The sequence below is a fragment of the Stegostoma tigrinum genome, chromosome 34, assembly GCF_030684315.1.
Source record: "Stegostoma tigrinum isolate sSteTig4 chromosome 34, sSteTig4.hap1, whole genome shotgun sequence".
Lineage (NCBI taxonomy): Eukaryota > Metazoa > Chordata > Chondrichthyes > Orectolobiformes > Stegostomatidae > Stegostoma > Stegostoma tigrinum.
In genome coordinates this window covers 6,208,419-6,229,851 of record NC_081387.1, presented here as the reverse complement: position 1 = coordinate 6,229,851, position 21,433 = coordinate 6,208,419, and the positions used below count along the sequence as shown (strand labels likewise).

General features: G+C 45.3%; 1 pseudogene; it reads left to right on the top strand.

The window, feature by feature from the left end:
- The first annotated feature begins 1,399 nt into the window (after positions 1-1,399).
- LOC132206221 (class I histocompatibility antigen, F10 alpha chain-like) lies at positions 1,400-18,126 on the top strand (annotated as a pseudogene).
- Positions 18,127-21,433: the final 3,307 nt, after the last annotated feature.

Here is a 21,433-nt window from a genome sequence, read left to right as displayed (position 1 = left end):
GAATTTATACATAGCTTTGAGGATTTGGACATTCGTCGTCACTGTTCGTCTCACTGAAAATGTCCCTGTGCGAGGTAAAGGGAGATAGATTAACCCAGGAATCAAACTTTTGTTCTGCTGCACTTTAAAAATCTCTTGGGAGGAATTAAATTTAAGGCGTACTCTTTTTTCAAATTTCCTACAAATAAGAACAAAAGAAATAACAACATGGGTGGATCATTCGGCCCCTCGAACCTCCTTCATCATTCAATAAGATTACAGTTGGTCTTATTGAGGCATTAAATTCATCCCCTGGCACCCAATAATCCCTGAGTCACTTGTCAATCAGAACGGTCTATCTAAGCCTTGGATATCAGAGATAATGGGAACTACAGATGCTGGAGAATCCGAGATAACAAAGTGTGGAGCTGGATGAACACAGCAGGCCCAGCAGTATCTCAGGAGCACAAAAGCTGACGTTTCGGGCCTAGACCCTTCATCAGAGAGGGGGATGGGTTGAGGGTTCTGGAATAAATAGGGAGAGAGGGGGAGGCGGACCGAAGATGGATAGAGGAGAAGACAGGTGGAAAGGAGACAGACAAGTTAAAGAGGTGGGAATGGAGGCAGAAGAAGTGAGTGTAGCTGGAGAGGTAGGGAGGGGATAGGTCAGTCTGGGGAGGACAGACAGGTCAAGGGGGCAGTATTACGTTAATAAGTGGAAAATGTGAGCGCGGAGGATAGGTGAGAAGAAGAACAGGTTAGGGAGGAGGCGACGAGCTGGTCTTGTTTTGGGATGCAGTAGGGGAGGGGGAGATTTTGAAGCTTGTGAAGGCCACATTGATACCATTGAACTGCAGGGTTCCCAGGCGGAATATGAGTTGCTGTTCCTGCAACCTTCGGGTGGCATCATTGTGGCACTGCAGGAGGCCCATGATGGACATGTCATCTAAAGAATGGGAGGGGGAGTGGAAATGGTTTGCGACTGGGAGGTGCAGTTGTTTATTGTTCTGCAAAGCGGTCCCCAAGCCTTCGCTTGGTTTCCCCGATGTAGAGGAGGCGACAAGGGGTGCAGCAGATGCAGTACACCACTTTGGCAGATGTGCTTTGCAGAACACCTCCGCTCGGTTCTCTATTAACAACTGCACCTTCCAGTCGCGAACCATTTTAACTCCCCCTCCCATTCTTTAGATGACATGTCCATCCTTGCCTCCTGCAGTGCCACAATGATGCCACCCGAAGGTTGCAAAAACAGCAACTCATATTCCGCTTGGGAACCCTGCAGCCCAATGGTATCAATGTGGATTTCACAAGCTTCAAAATCTCCCCTTCCCCCACTGCATCCCAAAACCAGCCCAGCTCGCCCCTTCCTCCCTAACGTGTTCTTCCTCTCACCTCAAGCCGTACCTCCATTTCCTTCCTGAACTGCTGCTTTCCTCCGGCTCCACACTGTGTTATCTCCGGCTCCGGCATCGGCTGTTCTTCCGATCTTTGACAAACATAACGCGCCGCAAACTGAAGAGAATGTGAATTTTAGCCAATTAGACAGTATTTGTTTGTCATGTGGCTTTTGTTACAAACTCAGTGAGAAGTGATGTGCAGTGTTGCCACCCGGAAACACAGAAAATAAACCGAAACCACAGAGAGCAGGAAGCTCCCCGAGCTCTCCACAGGAAAATCAGGAAAATAGAAAAGACCGAGAAAAGGTGAAAAGAAAACCGGGCAGATCCCGGGCCTCAGGGGCCTGATGCTGCCAGCTTCACCCCCACCACCACCTGGTAAAAAATATCCCAGTCGGTGTGTGTTCGCTGCCCCCGAGGGAAACATTCCCATCAGTTTTTGTATCTCAGACTCAACCAGAACCTTCAGGCGGTTCAATCTCACGGGGTTAGAGATAATGGGAACTGCAGATGCTGGAGATTCCAAGATAATAAAATGTGAGGCTGGATGAACACAGCAGGCTGCTGCTTGGCCTGCTGTGTTCAATCTCACGGGGACTGGTGATGGTCAGCCATTCCTCGTTTTTAACTGCGGAGTTTTCTTGCTGAGACAAACCAACCAGTCACTTCCACTCCGAGTCATTAGGAAAGGATCAAACTTCAGTCCAACGGTCAAAACGACATCTTGCAATTCTGTTTTGTTTTATTTTCCCCAGCCCCTAAACTATGATTATTTCTCCCTTCCCAGGAATATTTAATTCCCAGGGCTTGATTGGAATACAGACAGTGGACTGTGCCAGAATGTTGATGACCCTTTTCTCCATCTCCCTGTGTTTTTCCTCGGTCTCTCCCGGTAAGTACAGAATTTAGCATTCCCTTCTCCCTTCTCCCTTCTCCCTCTCTGCCTGTCTCTGGGGTGAATGTGAATCTCTTGGTGAGAGTTTGAAATGGGGGACAGTTCACCAGCCGCCTGTAATACAGCCAGCCTGGTATTTTACACATTGAAAGCAGCACAGTCTGGGAGACTCTGATGGGATTTGTATCCAGGTGTCCCGACAGCAGGATGTAGAAACCGTGAGATCAAGGAAGCTCAGAGCAAATGGGAAATAATCCTAAAGGACAATTTTAATTTTCACAACAATTGGGAAGAGCTAAACATCTTCACCACTTCTGGTCAAAATTTTGTAAAGACGGTGGGGAGGAGAAGGATACTCCATGGTTAATCCACCCCAGGCTCAGCTGTGATGCCTTCCTGGCTGAATAGGTCCGATTATCTCAGACAGCAGCATCCTACTGGTCATGTGTGATTAAAAAGCTCAGCGAAGGACAGCGAGGGTCCTGCTCTGGATTGTCCATCCCCCTGTTTGACAGAGAGACTGTTCACACAATGACTGTCCCTCCTGGTCTCTCACTTCATCCTCCCAAATATTCCTGTCTCCTCATTTTAATCTGGATTCACTCACTGCACATCTTTCCCAGTTGTGCTGATAAATCGCAGATCAGACTTTAGTTAAATAAAATTCTTCACTGCAACTCTATACATGAGACATTACTGAAGAAAATCAAAAATCTCTCCAGATGTTCCCTGGTCAGGAGGGGTTCCCCAGTATCTCTCTCCAGATGTTCTCTGTTGTGAGATTAGTGATAGACTGGGTGTTTCCCAGGGTACTGTTCCAGATTATTGATTGACCCCAGACTTGTGACGGACCATATTTATGAAAGTTGCAATTAAATATAAGCGAAAGGCCAAATTGTACTGAGTGTTTCTGGCTGGGCTTGCTTTTATTGCTCATCCTGAGGTAGAATCATAGAATCACACAGTACACAAGAGGCGCTTTAATCCATCAAGCCTGTCCTGCCAAAAATACACTAAATCTACATTAGTCCCACTCCCGAGTGTTGAGCCCATAACGGTGAATGTGCTCCGTAAGGACTCATTCTTCGATTTTTTTAAAGGTTGTGAAGCTTCCCACTTCAGCTGCCCCTCGCAGGCAGTATATTCCAGCCCCCTCTGGGTGTAAAAGGCCTTTCTTCAAATCCCCTGTGAACCTCCTGCCTCTCGCATTAAAATTTTACCCTCTTATTATTGACACTTGGAAAGGGAACAGTTGCCCTTGAGAAGGTGGTGATGAGCTGCCTTCCTGAACAAATAAAGTCCTTTCGTGTTTAGGTACACCCACAGTGCCATATGTCAGGGGCTTCCAGTATTATGAACGAATAGCAATTATATTTCGTAATAACTGGCCTGGAAGGGCTAGTTCAGGGTGTGTGTTCCCATGCATCTGTTGCTGTTGGTCTCCTGGATGGTAGTTATCACAGGATGGGAAGGTGCTGTCAGTGGGGTCCTGTTGAGTTGCTGCAGTGCATTTTGTAGATGACCAACACACTGTTTCAGCAGTTTGTACCGTGTCAAGAGAGAATGCTGTAGACATGGGATGTGGGAAGAATTAAGCAGGTTGTTTGTGGTGAGTTACTGCAGAATTCCCAACATCTGGCCTGCTCTTCCAGCCACATCGTACATGTGGTTCATCCACTTCAGGTTGAGGATGACTGTCCCCCCAGGAAGTTGATCCTGAGGGTTTCAGCAATGATAACACCATTGAATATCAAAGGGAGGTAGGTGAGAATGAAACTATTTCAGTTGGTCAGTAGATGACACATGTGTGTGGTGTCAATATCACTTCCCACTGAGCATTGCAAGCCTGACTCGTGTCCAGGTCTTGCTGCATTTGGAAATGGACTGTTTCAGTCTCTGAGGAATAGCAAACAATGCTGAACATTTGCAATGATCAGCAAACATCCCCATTTCTGACCTTATAATGGAGGGAAAAATCATTGATGAAGCACTTGTATTTAGTTGAGCTTGGGAAGGTACCCTGTTGAACCCCTGTTGTGATATTCTGGAGCTGAGATGCTTGGCCTGCACTAGATACAACCATCTTTCTATATGCCAGGTCTGACTCCAACTCGCAGAAAGCTTTCCCCCGATTGCCATTCATTCCACTTTTGCTTGACTCCTTAATGGCACACTTAGTTAAAGGAAGCCTCGATGTCCAGGGTGTCCCTTTCACCTCAGGTCTGGGATACAGCTGTTTATCCATGTTTGAACTAAGTCTGGACTGAAGTCAGTGGTTCTGGTGTAACCCATTACAGGATGTCAGTGAGCAGGTTATTGCTGAGCAGTTGCTGCTTAATAGCACTATCGATAACCCCCACTGTTACTTGATCGATGATTGAGAGTTCGACTGATGGGGCGGTTAATTGGCCAAGTTGGATTTGTCCCTTTTTTTGTGTGCAGGTCATATCCAGGCAGTTTTCCCATTGTTGGGTAGATGCCAGTGTTGCAGCTGTACTGCTGCAAATTTGTTTGGGGTGAGGAAATTTCTGGAGCACAAGTCTTCAGCAGTTTTGCAGGAATGTTGTCAGGCCCCATTGCCTTTGCAGTGACCAGGATCTCCAGCTGTTTCTTGATATTAAATGGACCCATTCAATTCAGCTGAAGACTGACATCTGAGACGTTGGTTATCTCTGGGGGAAGTCAAAAATGTATCACCTGCCCAGTGCTTTTGGCTGGGGATTATTGAAAATGCTTCAGCCTCATCCTTCTGCACTGATGTGCTGGGCTGCTCCATCAATGAGGAGGGGGCTATTTGTGGAGTCACCTCCTGCGGTGAGTGGCAGTGAATTCCAGCTTTTCACCAACACCTGGCAGTCCTTATCGATGGCATTGGTGAGAGTGACTTCTCTGTTACCCCTCTCTCAGGCATCCTCAAAGCCAACTGAAGACGCAACCCCAATCTCACAGGCCTTTCTGCAGCTCTGTGAATGTTCCTCGCCATTCAGGGGCATCACATTCCTCCAGAAATGGAGATCTGAGCACAGCCCATGAGATTGTGGTCACCCAGATCAAGTTGTTGTACATATTCGAGATGAATGTGGTCTCAGGAAATTTGGGCAAGAGTGACAATAATTCAGATACAACGCTCTGCTGTGACTTGGCTTAAACCTGTAAAGATGCTATCTGTCACATACAAGGTGGAGAACAGATGCTGCAACATCTAATTCAGACACAGACAATGAATTTGATTCAAACTGGATTCTGACAGTCTGATTACGTGGTGCACTATTGGAGATTGCCACAGACAGGATGGGAACTCACTTTGATCAGATGGTATCTGTGTAAATGTTTGTTAACTCCTTCTTTTCATTGATATTAGCAGGCTCTGACTCACTGACTGTGATCTACACGGCAGTCTCTGGCATTAAGGACTTTCCTGAGGTGACTAATATTGCAATGGTCAATGGAATTCAACTCAATTATCACGACACTATTATCCATCAGATGATCCCCAGGCAGCAGTTCATGGAGGATTATTTTGATAGGAATCATTGGGACTAGTACACGGGTGTCGCAAATACAAGATCAGACATGACGAAGGAGAATCTGAATGCAATAATGAAAAATACAAACCAGACATCTGGTAAGATCAGTGGAATGGGATTTCTGCAGGATAATGTTGACTGTTGGGTAGGTAGTACCCTTGGGATTCTGCATCAGACAGCATATTAGATTAGATTAGATTTCCTACAGTGTGGAAACAGGCCCTTCGGCTCAACAAGTCCGCACCGCCCCTTGAAGCATCCTATCCAAACCCATCCCCCTATAACCCACACACCCCTGAACACTATGGGCAATTTAGCATGGCCGATCCACCCTAACCTGCACATCTTTGGACTGTGGGAGGAAACCGGAGCACCTGGAGGAAACCCATGCAGATACAGGGAGAATGTGCAAACTCCACACAGACAGTCACCCGAGGCTGGAATTGAACCTGGGTCCCTGGCACTGTGAGGCTGCAGTGCTAACCACTAAGCCACCGTGCCGCCCTTAGTAGGTACAAAGCCCAACCCAGGGCGTATACACGACAACTGAGGTGAACATGACAGTCAGTCTTCACAGCTGTTGAAGTTGCTGTCTGTCAGGTAAAATGCTGAACTGTGTCTCTATCAGCTGTGTGTAGAAAAACCTGGAGAAGAGCAGGGAAGTTATCCCCAATGCCCTGGTCAACATGAAACTTCAATTCGCATCATCAAACCAGATTATTTGATCATTAATTATTTGCACTTTTTCAAAGCCTATCTGGGGCAAAAATTCTCCCTTATTTCCTCCTTTAAACTGTTGCTAAAATTAATAAACTGCATTGCACTTCAGCCTGTCCTGAGATCAATAAACTTGCTTTTTAAATGCATGTCTTATTTAATTCTTTTCCTTGTCAATGAATGACAGGCAGGTACTTACCCTGCGTTACGCTTTATCCGGTGACAGTTGAGTGTGTCGCATGTAGCACAATATGAATGAAAGACATGAGGAAATTTACTTTCAGACATAGTAGGAATTGCAGATGCTGGAGAATCTGAGATAACAAGGTGTAGAGCTGGATGAACACAGCAGGCCAAGCAGCATCACAGGAGCAGGAAAGCTGACATTTTGGGCGTAGACACTTCTTCAGAAATGTGTGAGGGGGCGGGGGTTCTGAAATAAATAGGGAGAGAGGGGGAGGCGGATAGAAGGTGAATAGAGGAGAAGATAGTTGGAGAGGAGACAGAGAGGTCAAAGAGGCGGGGATGGAGCCAGTAAAGGTGAGTGTAGGTGGGGAGTTAGGGATGGATTTGTCAGTCCAGGGAGGATGGACTGGTCAAGGGGGCAGGATGAGGTTAGTAGGTCGGAGATGGGGGTGAGACTTGAGGTGGGTGGAGGGGATAGATGGGAGAAAGGACAGTTTACGGAGGCGGAGACCAGCTGGGTTGGTTTTGGTATGCGGTATGGGGAGGGGAGATTTTGTAGCATTGGGCTGCAGGGTTCCCAAGCGGAATATGAGACACTGTTCCTGCAGCTTTTGGGTGGCAACATTGTGGCACTGCAGGAGGCCCAGGATGGACATGTCATCCAAGGAGGGGGAGGCGGAGCTGGAGTGGTTCGTGACTGGGAGGTGTAGTTGTTAGTTGCGAACAAAGCATAGGTGTCTACAAGTGTCGCCAAGCCTCCGCTTGGGTTCCCCGATGTAGACGAGGCCACAATGAAAACAGCAGATACAGTATACCACATTAGAGGATGTGCAGGTGAACATCTGTTTGATGTGGAATATCTTCTTAGGGCCTGGGATTGGAGTGAGGTGGAAGGTGTAGGACAGGTTTAGCACTTCCTTCGATTGCAGGGAAAGTTGCCAGGGATGGTGGGGCTGGAGGGGAGTGTGGAGCAGACAAGGGAGTCATGGACAGAGTGGTCCCTCTGGAAAGAAGGCAATGCTGGGGAGGAAAAAATGTCTTTGATGGTGGGATCAGATTGCAGATGGCGAAAGTGTCTGAGGATGATGCGTTGTATTCGGAGGTTGGTGGGGTGGTCCGTGAAGATGAGGGTGATTCTGATTTTGTTGTTTTGTGGGGAGGAGGTGTGAGGGATGGGTTGTGGGAAATGCTGGAGACATGGTCGAGGGCATTTTCAACCACATTGGAGGGGACATTGCAGTCCTAGAAAAAAGAGGACATCTGGGATGTACGGGAGTGTAATGCCTCATCTCAGGAGCAGATGTGATGGAGGCGAAGGAATTTGGAACAGAGGATAGCCTTTTTGCAGTAAGGTGTGTGGGAGGAAGTGTATTCGAGGTAGTTTGGGAGTCGGTCGGTTTGAAATGGATGCCAGAGATGGAGAGACAGAGGTCCAGGAAGGAGAGAGAGGTCTCGGAGATGGTCTAGGTGAACTTCAGGTTGGGTTGGAAGGTTTTAGTGAAGTGGATGAACTGTTCGATCTCCTCGTGGGAGCACGAGGCGGCGCGGATACAGTCATCAATGTAACGGAGGAAGAGGCGGCGGGTAGAGGTATGAACATGATGACCATTTATTTACATGGCAAAGAAGTCAGTGTTCCTTATTAACTATATTGACTTGCATTGAAACTGATAATCATGTGTATTCCACTCAGTCCATCCCCCAGCACTGACCCCTGGGCCACTCCACACAGTTCAACCCCCAGCACTGACCCCTGGGTCACTCCACTCAGTCCATCCCCCAGCACTGACCCCTGGGTCACTCCACTCAGTCCATCCCCCAGCACTGACCCCTGGGTCACTCCACACAGTTCAACCCCCAGCACTGACCCCTGGGTCACTCCACTCAGTCCATCCCCCAGCACTGACCCCTGGGTCACTCCACTCAGTCCATCCCCCAGCACTGACCCCTGGGTCACTCCACTCAGTTCATCCCCCAGCACTGACTCCTGGGTCACTCCACACAGTCCATTCCCCAGCACTGACCCCTGGGTCACTCCACTCAGTCCATTCCCCAGCACTGACCCCTGGGTCAATTGAGTCAGTCCATCTCCCAGTCCTGAACCCTGATATCAATCACGACTGGACTATAATCTCCTAGTTCTATCAGATAATAGTTTCCCTTTCACTTCTGGTCAGACTGGTTGTAGTTTTTTTGCAAAAATTATTAATATTAATTCTGGTTTGATCACTGGCAGGAATTCACATGTTTCAATGGATAGCAACTGTTGAAATCGCTGATGATAACTCTGTGAAGAGATCGATGAGATTTGGATTTGATGGAAAGGATTACTTGAGTTTAGAGCCAGACAGATTTAGGTGGATTGCAACCAATCAAAATGCAGTGAAGACGAAAGAGAAATGGAATTCTGATGATTCCTGGAACAAGTATTGGGAAATGCATCTGGAGCAAGGGTTTGTTCAGTATTTAAAGAGAATTTTGCAAGCTGGAAAGCAGTATTTCGAAAGGAAAGGTATATATTTCAGTTGTGATCCCAAGTTCTATTTTAACTTTACTGATCAAACAAACCATAATCCTATTCCACTCGGTGTCTGGCTATTTTTTGTGTTCTCACCCTTTCCCATCACAGCTCAGCCTGAAGTGTTCATCTCCAGGAGTGAGCCCAATCGTCAGGACAAGCCACTCACTCTCTCCTGCCGAGTCACTGGATTTTATCCTGTAGACATCGAGGTGACCTGGCTAAGGAATGGAGAGGTTGTGTCTGAGACACAATCCTCGGGGATTCGACCGAACCACGATGGGACCCATCAGATCCAGAAAGAGATTGAAATCAGTGCTGGGGATGAGGATCAATATTCCTGTCAAGTTGAACACAGCAGCATGACAGAGGCCAAGCTCTACCAGTGGGGTAAGGAGCTGGATTGTGTGTGTGTCAGTGTCTGTCTGTACTTCTGGCTTGTTACTGTTCACGTTGATGTGGCTTTAAGAATTCCAGTTATTTGACACAGCGCCAGTGAAGGAACGCCAGTGTATTTCCAAGTAAAGCTCGTGAGTGCCTTGGAGTGAAACTGGCATCTGCTGGAATTCTGATATATCTACTGCCTTTGTCCTTCTCAATGGGAATGCTTGTAGGTCTGTAAGGGACTGTCTGAGGAGGCTTGGTGATTTTCAGCAGTGCATCTTGTAGATAGTTGCTGCTTTCTCCTGGATGGTGCCAAGCAGCTTGAGTGTTGTTGGAGTTGCAGCCATTCAGGCAAGTCGGGAGTATTCCCTGACCTGTATGTGCCCCGTAGATGATGGACAGACTTTGGGAGTCAGAAAATGAGTTACTCACCTCAAGTATTCCTGGCCTCTGATCTGCTCTTGCAGCCAGTGTGATGATGTGGCAAGTCCAGTTCAATTTCTGATTGATGGTAACCCGAAGGATGTTCACATTGGGGGATTCGGTGATGGTAACACCATTAAATTTTCTGAATTTTGATGACCAGATTGTTTCTTGTTGGAGATGGTCATTTGCCTGGCACTTGTGTGATGCAAATGCTATTTGCCACTTGTCAGCCCGCGCCTTTGTTGTATTTGAACATGGACTGCGTCAGTATTTGGGGAATGATGAGTGGTGCTGAATATAGTGTAATCATTGGCAAACATCCCATTAATAATCTGGTGCAGAAAAGGTTGTTGATAAAGCAGCTGAAGATGGTTTGACCTGGAACACGACCTTGAGGACCTCTTGCAGAGATGTCCTGGAGCTAAGATAATTAATTCCAACAAGCACAACCAGCTTCCGATGTGCCAGGAATGCCTCTAACTAGTGGACAGTTTGCTCCAGCTACCCATTGATGCCAGTTGTGCCAGGGTTTCTTGATGCCACACTCAGTGAAACACAGCCTTGGTGTCAAGGGCTGTCACTCTCGCCTCACCGCGGGATTTCAACTCTTTTGTCCATGCTGGAACGAAGACTGTAATGAGGTCAGGAGCTGAGTGGCCCTGGTGGACCTTAAGTTGGGTGTTGCTGAGCAGATGCTGCTTGATAGCCCTATCGATGACACCTTGTATGACTTCAGAATAGATCGAGAGTAGACCGATGGAGCAATAATTGGCCAGGTTGGATTTCTCCTGCTTTTCATGTACAGGACAAACCCGGGAAAATTTCCATGCTGTTGGGTAGAGGCTAGTAGCTTTGGAACACCAGTATTCTGCACTGTGGCCAAATGCTGTCAAGATTCAAGTCCTTTGCAGTATCCAGTGGCTCCAACCATTTCTTGACATTGCATGCAGGGAATTGAATTGGTTCAAGACGAGTATCTGTGCTGGGTACCCCTGGAGGAGATGTTGTGGTGTTATCACCAGGCTGTTAATACAGAGACTGTATAAAGGTCTCGCGACCTCAGTTTGAATCCCACTGTGGCAGAGGCAGAAGTTGAATTCAGTTAAAATTTGGCATTGTTTGTATAATGATGACGCTGAAACCATTGTCAATACTCATTTTTAAAAAATCCATTCCATTTATTAACTCCCTTTACAGAAGGAGACCAGCTGTTCCTGCTGCCAAGTGTCTCCATCACACTCCATTCGCAGTGTGGGTGACTTTCAACTGCTCTGCAGGCAATTAGTTTTGGTCAAAATGCCAAGCCAGCCAGTCACACTTGCAGTTAGTGTTTACACAACTGATTGAGACTTCAATAGAGAAGGATTGATCACTTTGTTCACAGACAGTGCAAAAGCGGGTGGGATAGTAAATCATGAGGAGGATCGATTTTAGATTACAGGAGGATACAGTTGGCCTGGTCAATGGGCTGATCAGTGACAAATGGAATTCAGTCCAGATAAATGTGTTGGACTTGGGAAGGACAAAAAAGGCCAGGGAATACGGGATGAACAGGAGGAGCCTGGTAACCAAGGATTAGAGAGACCTTGATATGCCATACACAGGTCCCTTAATGCATCAGGATAGATAAAATGGTTAAGAGGTCACATGGAATATTAGCTTTTATGAGCAAAGGCACTGAGTTTAAGAACTGAGAAACGTTTGCTGGATCTAATGTAAAGAGTTGTTTTTTGTTTCATATAATCAGTCACAGGATGAGGGCATCGCTAGCTCAGCCAGCATTTATTGCCCATTTATAATTGTCCAGCCTTTGTTTGCAGTCACAGAGGAAGGATGGCAGCTTCCCTCTCTAAAGGACATAAGTGAATGGCAGGTTAGTCCACAGCTCGAGTATTGCGTACCACTCTGGAAGTGACATTACAAGGGGATGTGACTGCACAGGAGAGAGTGCTGGCAAGATTTACCAAAATGTTGTCGGGTCGAGAGAGTTTTGGTTTTGAAGGGAGATTGGACAGACTAAACTTGCTTGGCTTGGAGCAGAGGAGATTGAGACCGCACATGATGGAGGTGTGTAAAGTTTTGGGGGGTATCAATCGGGCAAACAGAAAGAAACATTTCATTTTGGAGGGATTAATGACCAGCCGTAGATTTAAGGTAAGGGGTGGGGCGTTTCGATGAGATGTGAGAATGGATGTTTTCATTTCGAGGGCGGTGGTAATCTGGAACTCAATGCCTGAAATGGCAGACAGAAGCCCTCAGAATATTGAAGAAATATTCCGATGGGCACTTGTGATGTAAAGCGTACGAGGTCATGGGCCAAGCACTGGAAAATGCAATTAGAATAGGGAGTTGGTTGTTTGTATCAGTGCCAGTCAAAATGTGCCAAAGGGCCATTTTCTGTGCCATAGACCTCTGTATGTTTCCATGGCAACCACAACCCAGAAGAAAATTAAGAAGGTGATGTCGCCAGCCCCAATAATTTAATGAAAAGCTGAAATTTCTGGAGCAACTCAGCAGATTTGGCAGAAATTGTGGAGAGAAAGTAGAGTGAACATTTCGGGGTCTGGTGTCCCGTTCCTCAGAACGGAGTGTAGTGAGGAAAAGGTGGTCTATCTGTGGAAGATGGGGTTGGGGGGGAGCCAGGGTAAAGGAGGAAATGATAGGTGGAAGTGGAGCCCAGAGTCTGAGAACTGCAGTTGGGCAGAGAAGGAATGGATAATCATGAGCCAGAGAAAAGTGAAAGCTGCTAATGGGGACCATTAGTGGGTGACAATGGGTTGGCCATGATGAAAGCAGCCCGTGTGATGACAAAGCTTGCTGCTTGGGAGTTGGGGGAAGGACATGGGAAAAGATGTGATGACCCTAAAATTGCCAAACATGACATTGAGTCCTGAAGGCTGCACAGATGCCAAACCAGGACTTTATAATTCAAGCCTTGAATCTGCTGGATCTACGCTGCTCCTCCACTTCACAGTAAAACACTCTGATCTGAGATTTGATATTTCAGTCTGAATGTAATTATGCAGATGTAGTCTGACCAATGCTCTAAAACAGAAATATAATTTCCTCACTTTGTATTGTAACCCCCTTGAGATAAAGGACGACAGTCTATGAAACTAAATGATTTATTTTGTTTATTAAAAGTGGATTAAACACGAAGGGAGGTGATGGTCTGATGGTATTATCACGCAACTATTAATACAGAAGCTGAGCTAATGTTCTGGAAATTTCAGTTCGAATCCCACTGTGGCAGATCATGGAATTTGAAATCAATGAAAAGGTTTGAATTAAGAATCTCCTGAAGATTATGAAAGTATTGTTGATTGATTTCTCATGTTGATTTCAGATCCCATGAATTCGGTAGTTTCAGCTTAAACATAGGCAAGGAAACTTACTGGTTTCCACGAACCGCCTGCCCTCAGCTGGTGAATCAGCACTCCTCCATGTCGAACAATATTTGGAGGATGCACTGAGGGTGGCCAGGATGCAGAATTTACCCTGGGTGGGCTATTTCAATGTCCACCCTCAAGAGTGGCTCAGCAGTAGCACAACTGATCGGGTCCTCAAGGACATAGACTGTTGGACTGCATCTGTAGCAGATGGTGAGGGAACCAACAAGAGAGAAAAACATACTTGACCCCATCCATACCAATCTGTCTGCCGTCCATGACAGTGTTGGGAAGAGTGACCACTGCATAGTCCACCTTCACTTTGAGGATATCCTCAGGCATGTTGTGTGGCACTATTACTGAGCCAAGTGGTACAGACTTTGCACAGATCTAGCAACTCAACTCTGAGCATCCATGAGGCTCTGTGGGCCATCAGCAACAGCAGTGTTCTACTCCAGCACAATCTGCAACCTCATGGCCCAGCATATCCCTTACTTAAGCATTACCATCAAGCCAGTGGCTCAACTGTGGTTCAATGGAGAGTGCAGAAGGGATGCCAGGAGCAGCATTAGGCTTCCCTGAAGATGAGGTGTCAACCTGGTGTAGCTACCAAACAGGACTACAGCTATGACAAACAGCATGAGCAACAAGTGACAGGGCGAAGTGAGCTCACAACAAACAGATCTGCAGTCCCGCCACATCCAGTTGTAACTGGTGGCGGACAATTAAACAGCTCACTTGAGGAGTGGCTTCCACACCTATCCCCATCCTCAATGAGGGAAGAGACCCGCACATCAGTGCAAAAGATAAAGCTGAAGGATTCGCAGCAATCTTCAGCCATAAGTGCATAGTGGATGATCCATCTCGGTCTCCTCCAGTGGTCCCCCGCATCACAGATGCCAGTCTTTAGCCAACTCAATTCCTCCACATGAGGTTAAGAAACAGTTGAAGACATTGGATACAACAAAGGCTCTGAGCCCTGGCAACATTCCAGCAATGGCACTGAAGCCTTATTCCTTAACCATACCCTTCCAGTACAGTTACAACTTTGATGTCTAGTGGGACAGTGTGGAAAATGCCCAGGTACGTCCTGGAGAAAAAAAAGTAGGAAAAATCCAACGTGGCCAATTACCACCCTATCAGTCAACTCTCGATCATTCAGTAAAGTGTCATGAAGAGTGCTATCCAGCAGCACTTGCTCAGCAATAACCTGCTCAGTATTGACTAGTTTGGGTTCCATGAGGGCCACTCAGCTCCTGACCTCACTACAGCCTTCGTTCAAACAGTGACAAAAGAGCTCAACTCCAGAGGTAAGGTGACAGCGACAGCCCTTGACAGCGATTCTGCATTTGACTGAGTGTGCATCAAGGAGGCCAGGCAAAACTGGAATCAATGGGCACAGAGGGCAAACTCTCCCCTGGATAGAGTTATACGTGGCACATAGTACAGTGTTGTTCTTGTTGGAGGTCAGTCAGCTCAGCTCCAGGACTTCTCTGCAGGAATTCCTCAGGACATTTTCCCAGGAGCAACCATCTTCAACTACTTCATCATTTAGCTTCCCTCTATCATCTGATCAGGAGTGGGAAATTTTGCCAATGATTGCAGAGTGTTCAGCACCACACATGACTTCTCTAAGTTCAAATGCAACAAGTTCTGCACAATACCCAGGCTGAGGCTGACAAGTAAACTTCGTGCCACGCAAATGCCAGGTAGTGTTCATCTCCAATAACAAACCATTTAACCATCGCCCGTTGATATTCAATGGTGTTGCCATCGCAGAATCCTCCACTACCAACATCTTTGAGGTTACCTTTGACCAGAAACCCAAACACATAAACACCACGGCTACAAGACCAATTCAAATGCGAGGAATACAGCAGTCAGTAACTCATTTCCTGACTCCCCAAAGCCCATCCACCATCGACAAGGTACAGGCCAGGAATGTAACAAATATTCCCATTTGCCATGATGGGTGCAGCTCCAATAACAAGAAGCTTTTCAACATCCAGGACAAAGTGGCCAGCCTGATTGGCACTGTATTCACAAGCATCCACTCCCTCCACCACTGACGCTCAGTAGCAGAAGTGTGTACTGTCTACAAGTAATTCAAAGATTCTTAGCGAGCACCTTCCAAGATCTTACATCTAGAAGGACAAGGGCAGCAGATATGTGGAAACAGACGCGCCTCCAAGCTCCCCGTCAAACCACTTCCCATCCGGACTTGGAAATATTTCATTGATCGTCCACTGTCATTGGGTCAAAATCCTGGGATTTCCTCTCCAATGACATTGTGAGTCCACCCAGAGAGTGTGGACTGCAGTGGTTTATGAAGGCAGCTTACCACCAACTTCTCAAGGGCATCTAGGGCCGGGAAATAACATACTAGCATGTCAGCAATACAAATGAATTTAAAAACTTCATGATAATCATGGCGTTATGAAATTCACTACATTTAACCTCTCCTAATCTCTCAAAGACAAGAAAATGTTCCAACTTGTTTTTCTCAGGTTTAACAGAAATGATCTCACATTTCCCCACATTGGATAAAAACATAATGGTTAGAATTCACTTCTTTCATCCGTCAATGTCCTTTCATTCTGCCTCCTAACTAATGTCACCTGTAAACATGGATATAAACTCCCCAGACTGGGACACCTTGGTATTTACACTCCCATTAATGGGATCTTTAGTGACTTCACTGGAGAGTGAAATTGACTGAAGGTCAACACAAAATTTCAATCAATTCCATCATTCCCCAGTGGGTGGGATCAGTTAATATTGTTCCCATGAATACAGAACTGGGAACAGAAACGTTTCTGATGTTTTTCCAATGTGTTTCAGAAACCACAGGAAACAGAGGGGAACGCATCCATCTTGGAATGATACTTGGAATCCTTATTGCTGCAGTGTTCGGGATAATCGCAATGATCATTTGGATAAGGGCATGGAAAGGTAAGGATCATTGAGGAAGGGATGTGGAACTGCATGGAGAGAGTGTGTAGGGAATCTCCAGCACTGGGAGGGAGGAGTGAGAGAATATCAGACTGATATTTACAAATTAACTTGTGTTCTCACTCTGAGAATTGATTATTCTAATGGGCATTTATTTTGTTTCTGCACATGCATCAAGTGTGACAAATATACCAGTTTGCAGGAAGCAACTAAGGGGACAGAGTGTTGGGGAGTGGTGGAGAAGGGATTGAAACCTGTAGAGTTACATTGTCCGGCTGTGATTCAGGGTGACACTTGTCTCCTCACTCTGTAATCTCTCACCCCCCGCCATTCTCTTATGCCCCCTCTTCCTCGTCTTCATACCCCCAGATCCACTCCCTCCAATCATCACCTGCTCAAATCCCTTATACCCCAATTCCTCTTTTCAGTTCCTCATCCCTATTCCCTCCTCCTTCTTTCCCTCCACACTGTGCTGGTTAGTTAATGCTGAGGGTGATCCAGTAAATGATAGAGAATACGGATGTGAGTTTGCTCGCTGAGCTGCAAGGTTAGTTTTCAGACGATTCGTCACCATTCTAGGGAACATTATCAGTGAACCTCCGATGAAGCCGATGATAGAGAATGTCTCACACTGTCTCATTTGACAGTTAATATCTCATGTTTTGTTTCTCCATCAGCTTCTGATGTCTCTGTTCCAGCTCATTCATGATTCATAAAGTGACGCTCTGTTTTCCCTCCATTGATGTATTTGTGACCATACTACTCTGACCTGGACCCTGTCTCACTCTCCCAGACACAGTTAAAACCTGTCGGACTAATTTCTGTCCCTTCCCCACCCTGAATTGACTGTCTTGTGTCCTTACATTTTGGGTATCCTGGGCTCCACAGGACATCCCTTCCTGTAGTGTGGCTTAGTGGTTAGCGCTGCTGCCTCAGCCTGCCTCGCAGTGCCAGAGACCCAGATTTGATTCCACACTTCGGAAACTGAAGTTTGCATGTTCTCCCTTTGGGTTTCCGCTGTGTGCTCCAGTTTCTTGCCACAGTTCGCAGATGTGCAGGTTAGGTGGATTGGCTGTGGGAAACATAAAATCACAGGGATAGTGTAGGCCGGTGGTCACGGTGAGATGCTCTTCAGGTGGTCAGGGTGGACTGGATGGACCAAATAACCCATTTCCATGCTGTAGGGATGCTATGATTCCCAGAGCCTCTTTGAGGAATGACAGGATTCTCCTGTTCCAGTGTGAAAGTGGACATCATCGTCAATCCTTCCATATCACAGCTCACGCGGAATTGCAGTTCATTGTTCGCACCCAGTTCTTTCAGGAATGCAATTTAATGTTCCTGGGAATATGTTTCCACAGATTGAACAGTGTATCCCAAATCTGCATGTTGTGATCTTCAGCCACCAAGTCAGGCCTTCTGAAGTCATGCTTTCATCCTGCCTCGGAAATGTGAGCAGTGTTTCCATCAGAGGGATCTTCATGGACAGTTTCTCCCTCACACTTTCTCATTTTCAATGTCTTCACAATTTCATAATTTGCCTGAAATGAAAGAATATCCGAAAGCAGCTCAGAAGCACTTTTTATATTGCAGGGTACTGTTCGCTTTTGCACTTTAATTCACCAAATGTGACCGCTTCGGTAACATACGGTTGTAAATTGAATAGTTATAGCCTCTTTAATATATATTTTATATACATATTTATATATATATAGTCCATGTACTATTTATTGAGAAAGCATCTTTATCTATGTACTATCAACGTTTACCTACAAGTGCTGATAATTGTGGTTTGTAATCAATAAACAATTTTTTGTGGTTTAACATTATCCAAATTCCTCATTAATAATTTCACAAGAAGGGTTCAACTCATTTATTCTGCAGCTTGTGAGTGTCAGAATCAGTAGTCGTTGAGCTGTAAGTGTGAATTGGGGGAATTAATGTCAAACATCTTTCCCGGCTTTCCATTCACTTCTTTACACAATCAAGGATGACAGCATGTGAGAAACTGGTTTCATACTGTTGGTCAATCAAACTTCGATCCATTTCCCAATGAACTGGAAGTGATGTGTCACCAGTTTCTCAGTGTAAGGCACCTTTTAATGTTAGTGTTTGGGAGTGGAAACTGTCATGCTAACAGCACTGTCCCATGGATATAGAACAATGTGGAAAGAAAATGAATAATCAACAGGCTTTGTAGCATTCTTAGAATCCTTTCCATATAAGTTATGCAAAGATCCTTTCCTGGGTTACTGATCTTTAGAGAAGCTATTACACACCTCTAGAGTAGGCAGGACTTGAAGCCAAGTCTCTTGTCTCAGAGGGAGGGACACTCCTACTGTACCACATGAGACTCCTTTTATTTGGTGATGAAATGACCATCTCACTGATTCCCTGATTAGATGAGATGAAGTAAAGTAGTTGTAGAATCCATTTAAAATTGTAGTCAGGACTCACCATCTTTCAAAAGTCTTCCCCAAACAAACCAACAAGCACAATGTGATGTTTATTTAATGTGTTGTTAGAGCTGTTGCTGATATTTCATTATTTTAATTTCATTCTTCAATGAATTTTGGTTTGGAAGGTGAGTGAGAACTGTCAGCTAAAGATCACTTTTGTACTGTACACCAGAAAATAAAAGGAAGGGATGGGATGTGAATGCTATATTGTACCAGGGAGCCATAAAAGTGTCAGGAAATTGAATAATAGAGAAAACTTCAAGGCCTTGAATTCTTAAGAAGACGTGGGAAGGGGTAATGTACAGGCCCCCAAACAGTAACTACTCTCTGAGAAAGACTATAAATCAACAAATAATAAGACCATGTAAAAGGAACAGAGCAATAATTATGAATGACTTAATTTTCAAATTGATCGGATGAGTCAAATCAAAAAGGGTCTCTGACAAACACACTTATAAAGTACATTAGGGATAGTTTCCAAGAGCAATATATCATAGAGACAACCAGGGTGCAGGCTATCTTGGAGCTGGTAATGGGTATCGAGGCAGGTTTATGCAATGATCACCATGTAACAATCCTCTCGGAAGTAGCAATAATCACATGACAGAGTTTAATTTTCATTTTGAAAGTGAGAAATTTGTGTTGGAAAGAGCCGTGTTTCACTTAAATTAGCGGAATTGCAATGAAGATGAAAATAGACTTTGCTAAAGTGAACTTGGTGGATAGATTAACAGGAATACAGTAAGCAAGTAGGTGACTCTCAGCAAAAATACATTCCAGTAAGGAGGAAAAATTCTATGAGCAGGGTAAAAAACCATATCTAAACAATGAAGTCAAAGAGAGTATTGAGTTGAAAGGAAAACATGGAGGTCAAAAGTCAGTGACAGAACTGAAGTTTGGATAAATTCAGAATCCAGCAAAGGAAGACTAAAAATATAATAAATGCAGCGAAAATAAGCTATGAGAGCGAACTAGTGACAAATTTAAAACTGACAATAAGAACATCTTTAAATATACAGGAAGGAAAAGAGATATCAAAGTGAACATAGGTCCCTGAGAAACTGAATGTTGGGAGATGGTTTTTGGGAAACAAGGAAATGGCAGGGGAGTTAAACAGATATTTCAAATCAACCTGAAAAAGAACCCCTTATCTTCACGTGGCATTTCCTGCTCATGAGCCAATGTTTTGCCCGTGCAAGCTACCACCAACACTGTGGACTCTTATGATTTAACCTTTTATGAGGTACCTTCTCGAGGGCACCAAATGCAATACGCCCACTTGTTACCACTCTCGTTGGGATGTCTTTGAAAAACTCTAATCAATTAGTCAGACTTGATTTCCATTTCACGAAGCCACGCTGGCTCTGCTTGATTAGGTAATGATTTGTCGAAATGTTCTGCTACTACTTTGGCAAATGGAGTATAATGCAGGAAAAAGGTAAAGCTGTTCATTTTGGAAGGGAGAACAAGATAACAGAAATATTGAAATGGAGAAAAACTGCAGAAAGCTGCAACACCAAACAACTTGGGGATATTTGTGCATGAAACATAGAAAGTTAACACATAGCTACAGCAGATAATCAGGAAGGCAAATGGAATGTTGCCCATTTTTCAAAGGGATTGAAGTAAAAGAGCCACCAAATCTCACTGCAACTGTACAATGTGCTCGTGAGACCACACCTGGGAAAACTGTGAGCTGTTTTGGTCCCTATATTCAAGGAAAATGTTATTCCTTTGGAGGCAGTTTCACTATGATGATTGCTGGTCTGCAGGGATTGTCTTCTGAGCAAAGGTTGAACAGGTTGTTACTCTAGCCACTGAAATTAACAAGATTGGTAGGTGCTCATTGAAACAAACAGGTTTCTTCAGGGGCTCAACAGAGTACATGCTGAGACGATGTTTCCCCTCAGGGCCAGAAAGCATTGTCTCAGAATGAAAAGGAATTTCTTTTCTCACAATGTTGGGCTCCTGACCACAGAGAGCAGTGGAAACAAAGTTCTTCTGTGTATTTCTGTGAGATGGATAAATTCTTCATCAGTAGGGGAGCCAAGAGTTATGGGCAACAGCAATAACATGGTATGAGGCACAGCAAATTAGCCATAATCCTATTGAATGGTGGAGCAGGTACAAGGGGCCAAACAACATAGGACTGCAGTATTTCTTGTGAACCTATGGTGGGTGACACTCGCTGTTCAATGGAATACAGACCAAACAAGCCTCTTTTCATTCATCGGGCCAGGCCTCGAATTTAATTGCGATTTGGTTCATGATCTGAAGCATTTTGCAGACACTTTGCCTTAACAGGATGTTTAATGAGCTAGCAGAATTTGGCTATTAACACGGTCTATACCTGGGAATTTGTTCCAGTAAGTCTGGAAGAGATATTATGCTCAAGCAGATGTTGAAGATGAAAGGTAACTGGGACCTTGTCTAACAATGACATACATAGCAGCAGTGTCTACCATCTGTAAGTGGCATTGAAGCAATTCACCCGATTTCTTTCGATGGTACTTTCCAAATCCATTATTTTCCTCCACTGCCATCCAGCACAAAGCCACTGACTCCCACAGCTACCTTCGCTACAGCTCATCACACTCCATATCC